Below are 7,500 nucleotides of genomic sequence, written 5' to 3' on the forward strand. Positions count from 1 at the left end.
TGACTGTGTATTTGTTTGTGTTTATTTGTATGTCTGTGTACTTATTTTCGTGTGGGTTTTCACAGAAAAAAATGATTGGTAGATAGCTCAACTGACAGATGGATTGAATAGATAGATAGAAAGAGATAAATAGATAGATAGTTATAGATAAATGAATAGATAGATAGATAGATAGAGATAAAGAGATATATAGTTATAGATGAATGTATAGATAGACAGATAGAGATAAAGAGACAGACAGATATAGTTGAATGAATAGATAGACAGATATATAGACAGATAAATAGATAGAACATGGGAAGTGAGAGCAAAAGAAAGGACTAAAATCACAGCAAAGGAAACAGACAAAGGAACAACTAACAAACAAATGCTCGGCACAGTGCCACGTAACATCACCAAACACCAAAGTTAGTCAGTCCTTCTCCCCCCCCCCCGCTTTCCCCCTTCTCCTTCCCCCCTTCTTAATCCTCTTCCTCCTCTTCCCAACTTCTATTCATCTCTTCATCCCCCCCCCTTCCCCTCCCCTTTCCCCCTCCGTCTGTCTCGCATCTCTCTCTCTCTCTCTCTCTCTCTCTCTCTCTCTCTCGCTCTTTCTCTCTCTCTCGTCTCTTTCTCATAACTTTGTATATTGCCCTGTTCTCTGACTCTATTTCTTATTTTTTTTCTTTTCTAACTCCTTCTCTCATTCCCCCTTCCGTCTGTTTAATTTTCTTTCCTTATTCTCTCCCCTTGCTTCTTATTTCCCTCTTCCTCTTCTTGGTCCCCGTTTCTCGCCCCTAAGCCCCCATCTCCCTCTCTCCTCTCCCCCTCCCTCCTCACTTACCATCTGACCCTCCTCTTTTCTCTCTTCCTCATCTCTTCTACCTCTTCCTTCCTTCCTTCCCTCCTCTCTTCCGATCCCTACCATCTCCTGCTCCCCATTCCTCTCTTTCATCTCTCCTTCTCTATCCTCCTTTTTCTCTCTCTCCCCTAATCCCTCTTTCCTCCCCCCTCTAGGCCCCCTCCCTCTCTATACCCTTTCCCCTCTCTCTCTTCTCTCCTCTCCTCCCTCACTCCCCTTCTCCTCCCCCTAGACCACCCTCCCCCCCTCCTCTTATCCTTCCCCTACATCCCTTCTCTCCTTCTCCACCTCCCCCTCTCCTCACCCCCTCCCCCTCCCTAAAAAAGCTTAGGACATAATCTCCACCATAAATCGGGTGCCGTCTCCCCCCCCCCCGCCCCCCGTTTCGCAGATGCTCGATGCTAACAATACGGGTACGGTTCCATACGGCAGATTATAAGGTTTCTGTAGTTAATACGGTTACCGTGGTGGTTTATGTCGTTTATGCGTTTCATGTTGTAGGTTGGTTGGGTTTAAAATGGTTTATATATGTTGTGGTTTGTCTGGTATTTGTGTTTTATGTGGTTTGTTAGGTTTAAGTGGTTTATATTGAGGGTTGTTGGGTATATATGCTTGATTTAAACTTGGTTTACTTGATTTCAACGGTTTATGTGGTCTATACGGTTTCTATAATCCATGTTTTTTTTATATTTCATATAGTATTATATAATGTATATGTTTAAAACACGTTACAATCTAGTTTGGCTCATAAGATTATACAGTGGATATACAGTAGCTTACATAACTAATATATCACACAGATTACACACTAGTTTCTTTGGTATATACAACATTTATACCTTATTTGGTTCATCTATCACATAGTTTTTACACCATATTGTGCCTGCTATAATTTAAGATGATATAAAGAAATCATTTTGTGGTTTCTATGAAGTAGTTAGGGACATCATAGCTTGTTCGATGGGAAGCTATGGTGTGGCTAGCTTTGAGTTAGTAATTGTCTTCTGTTGTGGTATTGGGCGGTTCGGTATGACGTCACCACCTTCGATCACTATGGTAGCGAACATCACTGAGTAAAAATAACCTGATTTCACTCATGCAAAGCTAGCCATAGACGTTTGTTATTTATATTTTTTTTAGTTTTTGCGTAAAATATTAACGAATTTTTCGAGTGTATGGCTTACGAATCTTTCGATAAGTTGCCAATCATAGGAAGGAAGCGAGATGTGGATAAACAAGACGTGATAAAAATTGAAAGAATGGAGTATGGTATAGAGAAGTTTCGAGATGCTCTGACGCTCAATATCCTGACATTTGAAAATTCCTAACGAATGCACCAGGTAAGTTCAATTGTTTTTCGTAGTATTTATCATGATTTGTCCTTTTCAGAATTTCGGAAAGTTGTTTGTTAGTAGTTTGAAACGGAAAGATTTTTATTATTTGATTTTAAGACTTGACCGAACCGTTTCACTGCATGTATATTCTTAGTATTCGAGCAATAAAAGACGCTACAGAATAATAACAAAACGATAAACTTTTTATATTGAAAAAATACACGGAAAAAGATGTCATAGCTCTTGATTCACGTGATATTTGATATATAATACAAAATATCCTCTTTGATATATAAGGTCTATCCTGAGCATCAGAGGACGGGATGAAATCTGGATGAAAGGGATCACTAGAAGGACGCCCTAAAATGAATCAAGGGCTTAAATCAGCTGCAAAAGACAAAAATCATGGAAACAAAACGACGAAAACAAAACAAAAAACAACGACAAACAAACCAAAAAACAAACAAACCAAAAGCAAACAAACAAAGAAAAAACGAATCTAATCTTGAAATGATGTTCACCTGATACAAATAAACACGTTCCTTCAGGGTACCAAGAACTCCCACGACCTGCGTTTACCCACTTCACTGCTTGTACCCCCATTCCCTATCTGCGTTCACTCGGTTTTACCAACTTTTCCCACCTCTCTTTCTTTTTCTGCTGATTAAAGAAAAATAAAAAAGTCCCTCCACTTTTTTCCTTCGTGTTCGTGCAACCAAAGAGAAATAAAAAAGTCCCTCCACTTTTTTCCTTCATGTTCGTGCAACCAAAGAGAAATAAAAAAGTCCCTCCACTTTTTTCCTTCGTGTTCGTGCAACCAAAGAGAAATAAAAAAGTCCCTCCACTTTTTTTTCCTTCATGTTCGTGCAACCAAAAGCTACGGGAATTTCGTCTCTCCGTAACGAGGGGGATAAAAGAAGACTAAATTCGCTAAAGGAAGAACGAAAGGAAGAACAACAAAACAAACGAAGATACCGAAGGCTTTTTCGTTGTATCGCTTCTTCGGGGCATAGAGAGCGAAAAGTCCTTTGGCGTATTCTTGTGTCTTCTTGTTCTTCCCTTCGTTGTTCCTTTTGCAATTTGTTTGACGTGAAGCTTTGTCTTGCCCCAGTTGCTGTTGCTATGCGCTGGTTACCAAGATGAATCTTATTGTTGTTATAATTATTGTTGTATAATTATCATGCTTGTTGCTACTTTTGTGTTTGAAATTACTATTAGTTTTATCAATTCATCCTCAAAAGTATTATGATTATTTTTGTTAATCATCATTCTCCTTCTCCACTTCCTCATATTAGTTATTATGATAATAATGATAATATTAATTAATATTATCAATACTGTTATTATTATCATATTATTATTGTCCTTATCAATATTATTATTATCACTATTCTTCTATTTCTCCTATTCTTCTTTTTCTTCTTCTTCTTTTTATTATTATCATTAATATCATTATTATCATTATTACTATTAATATTATCAACAGTATTATTATCAGTATTATTGTTATCATTATGATTATAATAATTATTATTATCATTGTTATTATTATCATTAGTATTATCATTAGTATTTTCATTATTATCATCATAATTATTGTCATTATTATCATCATAATTATTGTCATTATTATCACTATAATCTTTATCTTCATTATCCTTATTAAGATAATAGCAATGATAATAATACTAACGAAAATAATGACAATGATATTGATAATGATAATAATGATAATAATGGTGATGATGATAATGATAATAATGATAATAATGATGATGATGATAATATCAATGATATAAAGAATTTTGATAATAATAATAATAATGATAGTAATAATAATAATGATAATAATGATAATAATATTATTAATAGTAATAATAATAATAATAATAATAATAATAATAATAATATTCCCCTTCTCTCTTAGCTTTCCAGTTCTCTTCATCTCTCTCCCTCCTCTTTCTGTCCCTTCCTCCCTTCTTCCCTCTCTCTCTCTCCTTCTCTTCCTTCTATCTTTCCCTCTTCGTCTCTCCCTTTCTGTCTATCTCTCTCAATCACTCTCTCTCTCTCTCTCCCTCTTTCTCTTTCTCTCTCTCTGTCTCTATCTCACTCTCTCCTTTGTCTCTGTCAATCTCCCTTCCTCTCTCCCTCTTTCGCCTCAATCTCTCTCTCTCTGTCAATCTACCTCCCTCCCTCCCTCCTTCTCCGTCTCAATCTCTCTCTCTGTCAATTTCCCTCCCTCCCTCTCCTTCTTCTCCGTCTTAATCTCTCTCTGTTTAATCTCCCTCCCTCCCTCCCTCCCTTCCCTCCCTTCTCCGTCTCACCTCTCTCTCTGCTTTTCAATTCCCTTCCCTCTCTCCCTCCTTCACCGTCCCAATCTCCTCTCTCTGTCAATCTCCTCTCCTCCCTCCCTCCTTCTCCGTCTCAATCTCTCTCTCTCTCTGTCAGTCTCCTCTCCCTCTCTCCCCCTCTTCTCCGTCTCAATCTCTCTCTCTGTCAATCTCCCTCCCTCCCTCCTTCTCTGTCTCAATCTCCCTCCCTCCTTCCCTCCTTCACCGTCCCAATCTCCCTCTCTGTCAATCTCCCTCCCTCCCTCCTTCTCTGTCTCAATCTCCCTCCCTCCTTCCCTCCTTCACCGTCCCAATCTCCCTCTCTCCCCCTCTCCTCCTTTCTCTCCCTCACCGTGTCTCTCTCGGCCTTTCTCTCAAGAGTAAGCTGCACTGATACCTGAGTTGGGGAGAGGATTATGGTAAATCTCGCGGAAAAATAAAATTTGTGCACCTTTGGGATCAGGTATGCGCGCGTGTGTTCGTTATTGCAGCGTGGATACACCCAGGCTTGGTAAACCTTGCACTAACGTTTTGATACACTCACATACATCCGCATGGACTTGGGTGGGTGAAATGGGTGCAGATGCATATGTACACAGGTAAACATGCGTAAAATATATAGACACACATTTAGAAGACACACATATACACCGACAAATACACATATATGGTGTACTTAATATCAAGATACAAAATATACAGAGTACTGGCTTTAGCACGTACTCAAGTCACTGATCTGTCTCTCCCTTTCCATCTCTCCATTTCCTTGTAATCTCTCTCTCTCTCTCTCTCTGTCTGTCTGTCAGTCTATCTAATTTTCTATCTTTCTATCACAATAATCTCTCTTTCTACCGGCACTACTCTCTACATCTCCCAAATTCCCTTTCTCTCTTTCACAATATTCCTTTCTTCCGCACAACTCTCTCTCGCTGTCACCTCTTCCTTCCCTTCCCTTCCTCCTTCGTTCTTCATCTCCTTCCTCCCTCTCTTTCCGTCCCTCTCCCTTCCTCCTCTCTTCATCTCCTACCTCTCTTTCTTTCTCTCTCTCTCCTTCCCTCCCCTTCCTCCTTACCTCTCCATCTCCTACCTCCCTCTTTTCCTCTCCCTTTCTCTCCTTCCCTCTCCATCTCCTACCTCCCTCTCTTCCTTTCTCTTTCCATCTCCCTCCTTCCCTCTCCCCCTATCCTCCTTCCCCCTCTCCCCCCCCATCCCTCCTTCCCTCTGTCATCTCCTACCTCCCTCTCTTCCTTTTTCTTTCCATCTCTCTCCTTCCCTCTCCTCCTATCCTCCTTCCCTCTCCCCCATCCTCCTTCCCTCTCTATCTCCTACCTCCCTCTCTTCTTTTCTCTTTCCATCTCCCTCCTTCCCTCTCCCCCTTTCCTCCTTCCCTTCCCTTCCTCCCCTTTCGTAGGTCGCCACTTAGACTCAATTGCGTCACCCCACAATCTGCATAATCATGTTCAGAATCTGCTCAAATTGATGCTAATGACGTCAAACGCTAACGTATGCAAACAATCATTAACGACTGTTTGGCGTATAACGGTCGCGCTCGCTTTAACGTACTCCGATAACGTACTTTATTTTTAAACGCGTTTGACGGTTAGTGTGTCCTCTTTATAACGTATTTAATGGTTTACGATGTCTTTTTTTGTGTGTGGGTTGGCTTATAATAGCTGTAGATGCTGGGATAAGAAGAGGTTAATTTTCGATAAGGTGTTTACATTAAATGTAAATTGGCAATTACTGTTTACGTCCAAAAATGTATATGGCGATTTGTGAGTTGAGGGTGATACATGTAGAAAACATTGTGTGCACGCAGGTATATACAGAGAAATGAGAATATTGATATACATAGTATAAACACGCTTATGTATGGACTTGATATGTTCATAAACATTACACAAGATGTCTTATATATATCTGTCTGTACACAAATGTTCACAAGCACCGTCCATACACGTACCCAGCCCGCAACAAACAGCCACACACACACACGCACACACACAGACACACACACACACACACACACACACACACAGACACACACACACACACACACACACACACACACACACACACACACACACACACACACACACACACGCACACCCATCGAAAGAAACAAACAAACCATCTCATGAAACCCACACACGTAACCAAAACAGCAAATACTTCTCTTTTATCTGGCAACAACCACAGCAAAAAACGCCCGGTACCACGAAATATGGTAACACTGGTGGGGCATTTCCTCCATATATATCCACGCAGATGCAAAGCAATATACTAAAATACGTTCCACCATCGATACGCCATCAACAATATGATAATGCACTCCTACAATATTGCATTCAGCGTTGACAAAGTCCGCCGAGCTGACACTGCACAAACGGGAATCTTCGGGTTGAGCAAGACGTCAAAAATTTAAAAAACCCGTGAATTTGGGGGGCAAAGTTCGCGGCTGACACAGCACTTGTTATACTTTATCTGTATGCAAATGATGTTTCTGTCTCCCCGGAATTCCAGGGGTTTGAAGAGAAGGTAAGTGTGTTTTCTGCATTTATTTTTGTCTTTTTGTTTTGGGTGTTTATTTTTTTAATTGCTTGTGTGTCTTTAGGTCTTTGTTTTTTGTGTTTAGGCCTTTGTTATTTTTGTTTTATTCTTGTTTATAGGCCTACGATATTTTGGAACTGTCTTTTGCATGTAGGGATATTCCATTTTTTGTGCATAGGTATATTTTTTTTCTTTTTTTTGTGTCTTTCTGTATAGTCGTGTTATTTTGTTTTACTTTAGGACTACGCTATTTTTAATCTTTTGTATAGCTCTAAGTTTTATTGTATAGCCTATTCTATTTCGCTTTTGTATATAGTCCTATGTTTTTGTTTTAGAGTTTATGTTTATTTTTTTGTTAATGAACTTGGGTATCTTTATTTCCGTATATAAATGTAAGGTATTTTTCTTTTTCGTTTTTGTGTTTGTTTTCTCTACTCTATTTTCA

Source organism: Penaeus vannamei, chromosome 36 (genome assembly GCF_042767895.1).
Source record: "Penaeus vannamei isolate JL-2024 chromosome 36, ASM4276789v1, whole genome shotgun sequence".
NCBI lineage: Eukaryota > Metazoa > Arthropoda > Malacostraca > Decapoda > Penaeidae > Penaeus > Penaeus vannamei.